Raw genomic sequence first — 11,624 nt, 5'->3', positions numbered from 1 at the left:
TAAAATCATATCAAACTTTTTTTTTGGAGAATTTGGCTATAGTCCATTCAACACTGTGCAAATGGCATGTAATCAAAATTTGAAAATAGCCACAAATCGACCCAAGACCCTCCAGGGGTTTTAAGTACACGCAATATTTTCACTCTCACATTTTACTCTGTACTGGAAGACTTGTTCATTTTCAAGATTCATTCATCCATCCACTTTCTTCCACTTTATCCGGAGCCGGGTCGCGGGGGCAGCAGCCCAAGCAGAGAAGCCCAGACCTCTCTCTCTAAATGTCAGCTTTTTCTTTACGTAAAGACTGGGGTCTGTAACATATCAGCTCGTTTCTTATTTATTAAAGAACATGCCTGACACCAGGTTTTTGAGTTAACGGCTCCATTCGATCTCTGCAAGTATTTTTAAGTATTTTTAGGTTCTTTCCAGCAGGATTTGTGGCTAGTTCTGGAGCTTGACCCTAAAAGATTTCAGTGTGTCGGTGCTTCTGCTTTCCCTGTTGTCCTTCTCTTCCGTCTTTATTTCTGTTTCTGTCAAATTTAAAAACAACTGCACTCTGAAATACACACTCTTTGCAAGATGTTGTCTAAACTAGTGGTTGGAAGGCATATTTGTGTTTGGTCTCTGATGGTTTATTTACACTTTTTGCAGGCCACGCCCACGGACTACAGCGCCATGATGAGCAACAAAGCCAAGAAGTCTATTGACTTCCTTCTGATGCAGGACACCGCCCCGACGATAGCCACGGACGTGTCACTGCAGTACCGCCTCGACATCATCTTCTGCCAAACGGTCACCTACACATATTTTAATTATTGTATGTCTGAGCTGATGCGTTTATCCTGGAGTGACTCAGAGTGAAGGAGAAGGCCAAGAAGAAGTGTAAATATCATAGAAGCAAGGAGTTCAGAGCTCTACGACTTAGTGTCTTTATGGTATTTATGTGTGTAATGGAGACCAGGGGTTCCATTACCCTTACTTGTATTTTTATTAATTGACTGACTGATTTGTATTTAAAAACCGTAATGAAGAAAAACACACACTGGTTGATTGTGATTCTTTATTAGGCTTTTTGGGTTGTTATTTAAGTGACTCGTTAAAGGTGAAGAGACAGGGGGACTGGCCATCCTACCCGTGTCAGGAAAAGAACCTGTGTTAGAGCTGTTCACATTTAATCATTTGTCTGTAACCTAAATTAGTTGTATATGTAAAAAGAGAAGTGTTAACAGTACTCACTTTGTAAAGAGTAAAAGCAGCTCAATCACCTGCTTATGAGCTCCTGGAGAAAACCAATGTGCCAGGCTAGGGGAGTGTGTGTTGGAGTGATTTTGTTAAAAGTTGTCATTATTGTGCTTGGACCTTGTCTTGAACTGTATGTTCAGATATTTTCTGTTCCTCCCCCACATGTAGGATGTTGGGGATGTTACTAGCTATAGTTTTCAACTGCAGGCACAATCTATGTAAGATTCTGGTTTCCTTATTTGGTAAGGAATGTTCACTTCCTGCCCTTTATGGGCTCACCATGTAAATGGTGGACTGTTAGAGAGGTTAAGCCATATACGAGGTTGAGGGGAGATGACCCTTTTATGACTAGAGATGCGGTTAAAACGTTTGTAAGCAGGAAGTCACGTATACACACACACACACACACACACACACACACACACACACACAGACACACAGTGCCTTAGCTTTTACCACACAACATATGGGGTTTACAATGGGCGGTTGTGTAACTGTTTTCATTCAATAAAAGGCTGCGAGTGGAGGCTGGAGTTGGAGTTGTCTGAGTTTGGGTGTAGAGCTTGCAACTCTGAGAATCCGACCAGGCTTCCCCTGCACAAGTAAAAACCAATCGAACTCTGATTGTCTTACTTTGTTCTGAGTCAGCGAGGGCTGAAACCTAACTGTGGTTAAGGTGTTTTAATGCAGCGGTCCCCAACCGCCGGGCCACGGACCGTCGTTTGGTCGAGAGATGAGGCTCGGGTGTGAAATGTATGGTTTTCAGAGTTTTTATCGTTTTTGATCGTTATTTTGTTATCGTTTTTATCGTTAACTCTGTTTTCCTGGGTCTTTCACGTGTGTTATGAATAAATCTTCTTTTTTTCCGGTACCGGTACTAGTTTTATTTTGTTGTATTTATCTGTGACACCTTAAAGGCTGGTCCGTGAAAATATTGTCGGGCATAAACCGGTCCGTGGCGCAAAAAAGGTTGGGGACCGCTGTTTTAATGTATATAGAAGAGACTGAAGTTTATATGTTATGGAGTTATTTATAGGACTTGTTACAAATCTTCATATGTCTATGATGTGTTGGTTATATTGTAGTGGTTTTCTTATGGGGAGGGTTTTGTTTCCCTTTGGTTTGCTGACCCCCAGACTTGGTCTATTCCAGATGCTCACCTGAATCAGGTAGAGTATAACAGGAAGCCATTTGCTTTTCAGAAGGGTTGGATTCTTTGCTGTATCACCATGTGTTCTCATTAATAAAGTACATTTTACTCCAGTCTCGTGCTATTTTAGTGGAAGTGACCCATGACCGTCGGCCAAAACTGACAATATGACTATTAAAAGTCTGAGTAATACTGTAATTTTCTGCTGCTCATTCCTGTGCAATATCCCATCTGACCTCCCGTCATATTTCTTTTCAAGATTTTCTTATTTAATCACTAGTGTACATATATTTATAGATACATATATATATATATATATTTTTTTAGTCATCTTTTCTCTTTTACCACGTCTCTCTAATATTTTGCTCTTTACTATTTTTCTATTTTTTATTTTATTTTATTATATTTTATTATATTTTCTTCTACTGTACCATGCTGCTGAGTGACTGCTGCTCGTCAAACACATTTCATTGCAATGTTGACCCTGTGCTAACTTGCATATGACAAATAAAACTGAAAACTGATAAAACTGAAAACAGTAAAGGCAAAGGGAACACATCAAGTAAGGATTTCACACTCCCACTCACAACGGCACTTTCAAAGCATAAAGCCAAATATTTCAAAATTTCATTTTGAGGCATTTTAAAAATGAATGTGTTTGAGTTTCATTGCTCCAAAGTAATGTTTTCATATAAGCAAGATAACAACCAGTTTGCAACCATGTAAGTACAGTCCTCTATTGTGAACAGACGTGTTGGCAATCTGTCTGCGTTTATAAATTAGACAACAGTTATTTGCAGATCTTCATCAATCTGCCTGAGAGTGATTGCAGTCGGTCTGAGTTGGACTGCAACTGTTTTGAGTCAGGTTGCCTCCAAGGAGGCAGTTTATTATTTTCCTTTCCTAGTTGGACAGATGGCTGTTGTTTTGTTTTTACTGTAGTGTGCTGGGCCATTAATGGCTCAGGGGCTGCAGCGTATCCGCGCCAACACCTAAGGCCAACGTGGAATCACCGGTCAGACTAACATAAAGAAAGAATCTGTTAAATTACACATTTGTATTCATTAAGTCACAGACAATGAAAACAAGCAGAAATCAAGATGTAATATTTTTATAATTTTATTGATGTTAAATTAAAGTCCCAGCTTAGTTATGTTATCAGTGCAAGTCACTTCAATCTGTATAGCACCAAAGGAAACAATGGTGTTTTCAAGGTGCTTCACACTGTAAGGTAACAACTTACAGTATTAAAAAGAAAACCCCAAAAGAACAAACCCCTCTGAGCAAGCACGAGGCGACAGTGGGAAGGAAAAACTCCCTTTTAAGAGGAAGAAACCTTCGACAGAACCAGGCTCAGGGCGGGGTGGCCATCTGCCGCGACCATTCCTGGGGATTTCAAAAATGACTTGATCTGATCTAAATGTAAAACTAGCTCATTTAAAGTTTCCAGTGAGTTTTAGAAAATATTTTGCTGTTGATATCACGATGTCACTATAAAGTGGAAACTTTGTTTCTTCCCTTACACCTCCCAAAAAATGCCCGCACCGATGAGAAGCACTTAGATATGCAACTTGGTTCTGTGAATATCTTTCTTTTGAAAGTTTTAACAATATCTTCATCAAGATCTTGGAAGTTTAATTGCCAGAATGTCACCAAAGATGCATGCTTCCATCTTTTACAGAGGGATTTGAAAACCCTCTCGCTGAGTTTCTTGAACTTCTCTGGTGGGATTTTGTCGTATCTGGCCCTGATTTCAGTCCAGATTTTCATGGTAAGCCGGTTGGAGATAGCTTCAGCACTTTCAATGCTGAAGACTGTGCCTGATTTTTTTGCAACCTGGGAAATCAGTCCTTCCACAAAGATTTCCACTGAAAATCTGCATCTTTCTTTCTTTTCATATGATTCCAGTCTATCAGTAACTGTTACTGCCAACAGGTGTTCTTGGAATACTGAAGTAGTTATGATATTAAATATTGGTTGTTCCATTAAATTCATTGAATCCTCCTCCCCACTCCTCCCCATTTTCAATGATATTAGTGACAATTTATGTAATTTGTCACAAATATCAGTGAAAATTGCATTAGCAATGCAGTCAAAATAATTCTGCACTTTTCGGTCTAAATGCAAATCCATCCCCTTGAATTTGTCCAAGAGTAGATCCAACAAACGTTTTTGGTGAGAATGAGGGCACTTTAAAAGTTTACCAAGCTTTGAAAGCACAGCCTGAATTAATGTCTCTAACCATCTTTCAAAGTCTAAGGTTTTTTCAGGTGGCTCACAGTCTACAGAAGATCTGTGATGCTGTATCTTTTTATATGACTCCGTTTGACTTACGTTTGTTAACGGTGGGATGCTGGCTTCATGTTCAACACAGGATTTCTGCTGCTGGGGATCTGGAATTGGATTGTTTTCTGGTTTTGCAGCACTGTGTTGGTCAGCATTTTGACAGCTTTCTTCTGTGTTAGCTGTTTCTTGGCTGTTAGCATCTATATTCTGTGCTGTATCAAACTCCTGCTCAGCAGAATCGTCCAAAAATTTCACACGTGACAAAACCGTTTTGCCAGTAGTGGTGTGGACAGAACAGTTTTCATGTACAGGGGACTTCTGGGAAGACCTCAGTGGTGATACTGCTACTGACTGTGCACACAGGTCCATTACGTCCTCTACAAAACCTACAAGCCGCTTAGCAGTGAAGCAATCCGGATAGCCTGAGATAAGCTCTCCCCACTGCTTGATCGAAAAACTACTGAACAAGTTATTCAAGAGGGATACCAAAGCATGTACTGTAGAATTATCCCCATTGGTCTGAACTGTTTCATCATTTGTCATTGTGTTACAGTTCGAGCTTGCCATTTCACTTTTTTGTTTTTTATGTCTAAAATGTTGTTTTGTGTTAAACTCCGTGTTTGAACGTTTAAAGCGCTGCTGTCCCGCTGTGTGAATGCGTTTCAACTGAACAGCCAGGTCTATATATAAGGTCGGTTTAAGGTTTCTTTGTAACGTCACCTGACGTTTCTTTGTAACGTCACCAGTCAAAGGACTGGCCCGCCCCGTCATAACGAAAGGGGCGGGACAAATCTGTTGCTTAGCAACTGAAAAAAAAGGCACACCGCGCCGAATGCTACATCCGGCCTGCGACGGTACACCGCCTCCGCACCACCGTTTAAACATGAAGTGTGGATGTTAGAAGATCCCAAATATGGTGAGCTACTGGGAAATTACTCACGTTTTTGTTCTTGAGAGTGAGCGATAATAAGCGACATTTTATTGAGAAATTACAGTAGTCTGTCTACAAAAACTACAAAAATGACCTAAATAAGACAGAAGTACACATTCATTTTTATCGTTTTGTCAACAACAGGGCGCATGAGGTTTGTTCAGTATTTGTTGTGTCTACAAGGCTCAGGCGCCCCCATGAAGTGTCTTATTTGTATAGTTGAAAGCATTATAAAGGAACGCAAAACTAAATTACATATAATTATAATTCTTGGCACTTTCTGGTGTGTGTGAGTTAGTGTTTCTCTTTTATGATTTGTGGGTCCAGCATCAAATTCAGAATCCTTCCCATCACACATGAGGTCTTGAATAATCATCTTATTTTAAAGACCTCGTAGTTTGATAGTTTGCTCTCAGACTGTGGGCTTCCTTGTGGTTTTTAGGATATTTAGAAGTAGAAGGGGATCATCCTTCTGTGGAACCAGCTCCCAGTTTGAATGCAGGAGACGGACACTATCTCTACTTTTAAGATTAAGTTTCAAAGTTACCTTTTTGCCAACGCATATAGCTAGGGCTGAATCAGGTGACCATGAATCCTCCCTTAGTTACCCTGGGACTACCCTGCTGGGGGATTCCCACCATGTGTTTATACACCTCTCTGCATTCAATAATTAGTTCTTGTTCATCTCTGGCTCTCGTCCACAGTGTGTCTTTTGTCCCCTTTTTCGTCTCCTCATCCCCAAAGGGTCGCAGCGGGCTGCCCCTCCCTGACCGTGGTTCTGCCAGAGGGTGCTTCCTGTTAAAAGTGAGTTGTTCCTTCCCACTGTATTGAGGTTTTTTCTTTTTAATTGTAGACTTTCTACCTTACAATCTATACCACCTCGAGGAGACTGTTGTTGTGATTCAGCTCTGCATAAATACAATTAAATCGAATTAAGTGGGTTCAGCTGTTTTGTGAAATAAATGTGAGTGACATGGTAAGTAATAGCCTGCATGTAACTCATGGTAAGAAGAGCAATATCGCCCCCTCCTGGTTCAACCTTTTTTTCTTTGCAGTAATCTTTCCAATAATAATACATATGCACTAACCTCATGCTTGCTGTTAACAATAGCCTAAAGACACAAAATCAAGTTTAGTTTTTTCCTTAAGTTTATGTTTTTTTTTTATATGGTTGGCATTTATTTTGTTTCTTTTTAATAATTCTATTGATTCTATTGATTGTTTGCCAAGCACTGAGGTCTCTGCTTAGACTGTGCTACTGGGATCACTGATTTAAAAATGAGGCAAAAGCACCAAAGTTGTGCTCAAAAATAGTACAGTGAGCTACAAGCTGTTGCTGTAGTAATTCTAACACACTTATTGTTTTTAAATACATACATGTTTAGTTCTTTTAAACCTAATTATTATTATTTTTTTTGCAAAAGTGTCACCTAAACACCCAAATATACGTAATTCAAAACTTACTTTAATTATTACCCATTTGGCTGGTAACATGGACCCAGTCTGATGGATAGTTACTGAACAGATAGTCTTTTCTTTAAAGGCTGCATTCAGAGCAAATCATTGTAAAAACAAGACAAGTCAATAAAAAACAAGTAATAACTATAATACTAAACTACAATAGAGAGAAAATCCAGTAAATATAATTATATTATGTAAAAAATATACAAATATTTACCTCTAATTTAAAAAGACATTACAAGGGTACTAGTTTCATTTTAATCTAAACATAATCTAAATTGACACTAAATCAGTTTAAATATTACAGCTGAAGGTGATTTTAATAAATGTACTGCTGCTTGACTTTGTTTTACTACTGCAGTATAATTTATCATGTACAAAAGCTCCAAATGTTGTTTCTCTGACTTAATGTTCTGATGACGTTTGTGTTACTTTGCAGGAAATAGTCAGGACCCAGATGAACCTGTGCTGGAATTCAGTGTGGGTGAGTAATATGAGCATTTATGAAGGCTGTCCATGACCTGTAATTAAATTTAGCGTCATTAGTGCCACTCATTGCAAGTGACAGTGCACATGCTTTCAGCATGGAGTCTGCTCTTATGGTAGCAAAATAAATTCAGAAAATCTCCATCAAAAAGCAGCTCAGCAGCAGAAATATATATGGTCAGCTGGTTGTGAGTTAATGAGCATGTGAAATCAGTGTGAACATTTTGAAACAACAACTCTCCAACCTCGTAATTGTAAGACTGCCTGTGCAGCCACAGGAGCCTTCAGAGAGTCTTCCTGCTTGTCTCTTGGGTTGATTTGCTCGTGTTTTCTCACCCAGTCAATGACTGTAAAAGGGCTGGACTAATTGGAGGCAGGTGTAATTGATTGCACTGATATGCTAGTCTACTTATAGCCCACATTACAAACACTGCTGTGCTATTTTGTCTCTCAGTGCAGGTATGTAATGTGACAAAACCTCTAATGATCTGATATGTTTGGGATGGATGGGCTGTGAATTATATAGTGAATTGTCTTATTTTGTCGCTCTGTGCAGGCTTTCTACTTACAGGGTGGTGGGTCTCAGAGGACAATTGCTACCCCTGTTGAAGTGAACAACGTGTGGAGTGCAACTGGCTTTGTGGCATAGCTGGCTCTGGCCTTGGACTGTGTGTTTTTACTTTGTACCTAAATGGGACACTGGACTTTTAACTACTATTCATTGTGTTTATAAATAAAATTTTAGAATTTTATTGACTGTCATCTTTTTGCCCACGGTTGGTGAGACCTAGAATCTCTTTGTGTGTGTGTGTGTGTGTGTGTGTGTGTAACATCAACAGGGTTTTGCATAAAAGAGTGTGAGCAGGTCAAAAGGTCAATTCATTTATTGTAGTTTTATGGCAGCACCCTCTAGTGGCCTTGAAGCAAACAGTCTCCTAACTAAGCCATGGCATCTCTGGTCTCTCCTACTTTTGTGTGCTCTGCTGGAGGAGCAGCATTGGATCTAGTGATACTGAGTAAGCTGATTAGGACAGGCCTGGAGAAATGTGGTTTGCATGAAGTATCAGGAAAAAAACAACCTTGTATTGTAAAATAATAATACACGAATAATACTTTTCATGACATTCAGATTTCTGGACTCACGAGTTCATAGAACATTAATGTTACGAAACATTGAGAAGTCTTAAAACTACATTGTATACTTATTATTTATTTACTTTAATCAGATTTGACTGGTATTTTTAAACATTACGTTTTTGTTCCTTCAACTATTGTATTTAAGCTTATGACTCACTCACAGTATGTTTATATAACTGCCTAAAAAACGGTGAGGATGTGGCCGCAGTGGCTGAGAAGCAAGAACTTTGCTTTTTCTTTTTTTTTTTTTTCTTTTTTTTTTTTAAATTGGGAAGCATAAATGAACATACCAGAAAACCCTGCACGAAGGAGCCATATTTGTTTTTTGTGTGTGCATAAGATGAAGCTTTAGTATTATTACACATATGATAAGGATGTTAGCATGCAACACACAAACTCAAGTGGTGTTGCCAAGATAGTTACTGACTGGCAAGAAACTTCTAGAAGAAATCTGGTGACAGTCCAAAGCACAAATGAACATGTTTAATACTCGTGCAAGACCCTGTGGGAAGGTGCCAGATTGCTGTATTTTGTGTGAATCAGGAAAAGTGCACGGTGATGACTAAAGCTTATAAAACATCTCTCTCCTTATGTGTGCATATATGAGAAAGAAAATTCTGCCAAAGCAACTTTAGCTTCTTGCAAGCATCAGTACACAAAGGATGCTAACACAAAGCTAGCCAAGAACCAAGAGTGATTTTAAAGTTGAACGTATGCCGACCCCAGCAGCCAAAGGGAGCTCCGGGGAGAGCTTCTTGGGGTCCAGTGATGTGTCCTGAAGAGACGACATGAGCTCTCCCTCCTGTAGGCCCACCCCAGCAGTAGGTGCTGTCTGTCTCATTCCGAGTTAACTGCTACTCCTCTACATCTAAACGAGCCAGTTGAGGAGGTTCAGGCATCTGACAAGGGTGCCTCTTGAACGCCTCCTGGGTGAGATGTTCCAGGCATGTCCCACCAGGACAGACAGGACACACCCAGGACATGTTGGGGAGATCACAGCACTCAGCAGAGAATGCCTCAGTGTCCCCCAAATAATGGAGGAGCTGGCTCGGGAGAGTAAGGTCTGGGTCTTCTCTGCTTATGCTACTGCCACCGAAACTGGACACCAGATAAGCTCAGAAAAATGAACAACCTGTTTAAATAAAGGTTAATTTAAAAAAAATGTTTGTCATTAGCTAGTCTGTGTACATGTACTTCTTCTCCAGTGTTGAAAATGTTAAACTCACAACCTGCACATTTTCTGGTTGCATCATCAAATAAATACCCCCAAAAGTAGTCTGAGTACTTTTACACTGGTTTTATGCTGCGATATTTTCAAAGTCTTTCACTGAACACATTCAGTCACACATTGTTCATCATTTATTGGAAGTTTATTGTTTAATGTCCTGTCTAAATAACTTCAGTCACCATTTGTATTCATTAATGAATAACTGACTTCTAATATTAAAAGAAATAGAAACTGTTGTGCTGTTGTTCACGTAGAAGGGCCTGCTGCTGGATGTCCAGACTTTGTGCGTCAGCAGGAGGGTCAGGGTACAGGGTTCGAACCTCCTCATGAGATGTCGTATCTGCTGGATAAAAGCAAGCTACATCACATCTGGGATTGTCCTAGAGCTGCCCTACAGTAACAATCAACTGACTAATATATGAAATACTTGCAGTAGCACAATAATAAACACAAAGCAAAAAAGTGTTTAGTGAAGATAAAAAACCCCATCAAAGTTTTAGTTTGGATAAAGGGAGACAGAGCACCAATCTAAACAAGTCTAAACCATCTGGCACCTCCACACTTGTAAGAACAGCATGACCAAAGTGATTGTAGGAGGAAACAACCTTGACTTCCTTTACATAGCTTAGTACTGAGAATAAAAGAAAAGCATGATTAGAATTATTTGTGCTTCCTTCTTCTTCTTTCGGCTGCTCCCTTTAGAGGTCGCTACAGTGGATCATCCGCCTCCATCTCTCTATTTCTAGCATCCTCCTCAGTCACACCAACCCCCTGCATGTCCACCTTCACTACATCCACAAATCCTTTCTGTGGTTGTCTGAAAACATCATCCACGGAGACTCTTGCCTGATCTCATCTGTCAGCCTCTCCATCACCAGTGCAAACAAGAAGGGGCTCAGAGCCTCTCTCTGATGTAATCTCAACCCATCACATACTTCTCTGCCCCTCAGGACTTTCTTATGCAGCACCACAGTTACTCTCTTCGCACCTTATCATAGCCTTCACTCCTACCCTCTCTATGCCTCCCGTCTCCATCCTCTTCAGAGTTGCCTCACTTCCTTCTCTAATTCAATTTTCGTCCAAAGTACTCCTTCTCCCTTCTCAACACACTTTCTTCACATTAGCACATTTCCATCTCTATACTTGGTTACTCTCTTCCAGCACAATTTATGTGCCTTGCCATTCATTAAAAATCATTTTCTCCTTAGTGTCCAGCCTCACATACAACTCACTACTCAGCTGTAACTTTATTAATCCCTCGGGAGGGGTCCTCTGGGGTTTTCACAAAGCTGAATAAACGTCAAACAGAAAACTGATTAAACAAAGTGTGAGACGGTGGAGAATTGACGCCAGCGCCCGGTTACATTTTAGACAGCAAGGAGCAGACGCAGTTTCACTCCACCGAGGGAGCTCGTGACGTACTACGCGGCTTTCTTTAGACCGCGAAGGCGGGTCCTCAGGTGGAAGCAGCCTCTGAATTTGGACACCCCCGCTGTTTCCGGCCAGCCAATAATAACGGTGACATTTAACGTATTTTGTCGAATAAATAAACACTGTAAAATATATTTGCCCCCCCCCCCCAACAGCCCTTTGAATGTTGGCAAGTATGAACCGTCTGCTCGGTGTTTCCTAAAACGTTAAAGCACGTTTGGCTTCACACTGACAAACAGACCCAGCTTCGGCACAAACCTAAACTAATATGA

General features: G+C 40.2%; 1 long non-coding RNA gene across 1 annotated transcript; it reads left to right on the top strand.

Moving 5' to 3' along the window:
* The first annotated feature begins 5,500 nt into the window (after positions 1-5,500).
* LOC146558423 (uncharacterized) lies at positions 5,501-8,308 on the top strand. The gene is made up of 3 exons (XR_014888765.1): positions 5,501-5,594; positions 7,510-7,554; positions 8,128-8,308. It is a non-coding gene; the product is annotated as an uncharacterized LOC146558423 (long non-coding RNA).
* The last annotated feature ends 3,316 nt before the right edge of the window (positions 8,309-11,624 follow it).

The sequence above is a fragment of the Mchenga conophoros genome, linkage group LG15, assembly GCF_057382185.1.
Source record: "Mchenga conophoros isolate Kocher_MC1m ecotype Shallow Benthic linkage group LG15, M_conophoros_male_GT1.1, whole genome shotgun sequence".
Lineage (NCBI taxonomy): Eukaryota > Metazoa > Chordata > Actinopteri > Cichliformes > Cichlidae > Mchenga > Mchenga conophoros.
Note: the sequence above shows the minus strand (reverse complement) of the source record. Positions and strands in the feature narration are given on the sequence as shown.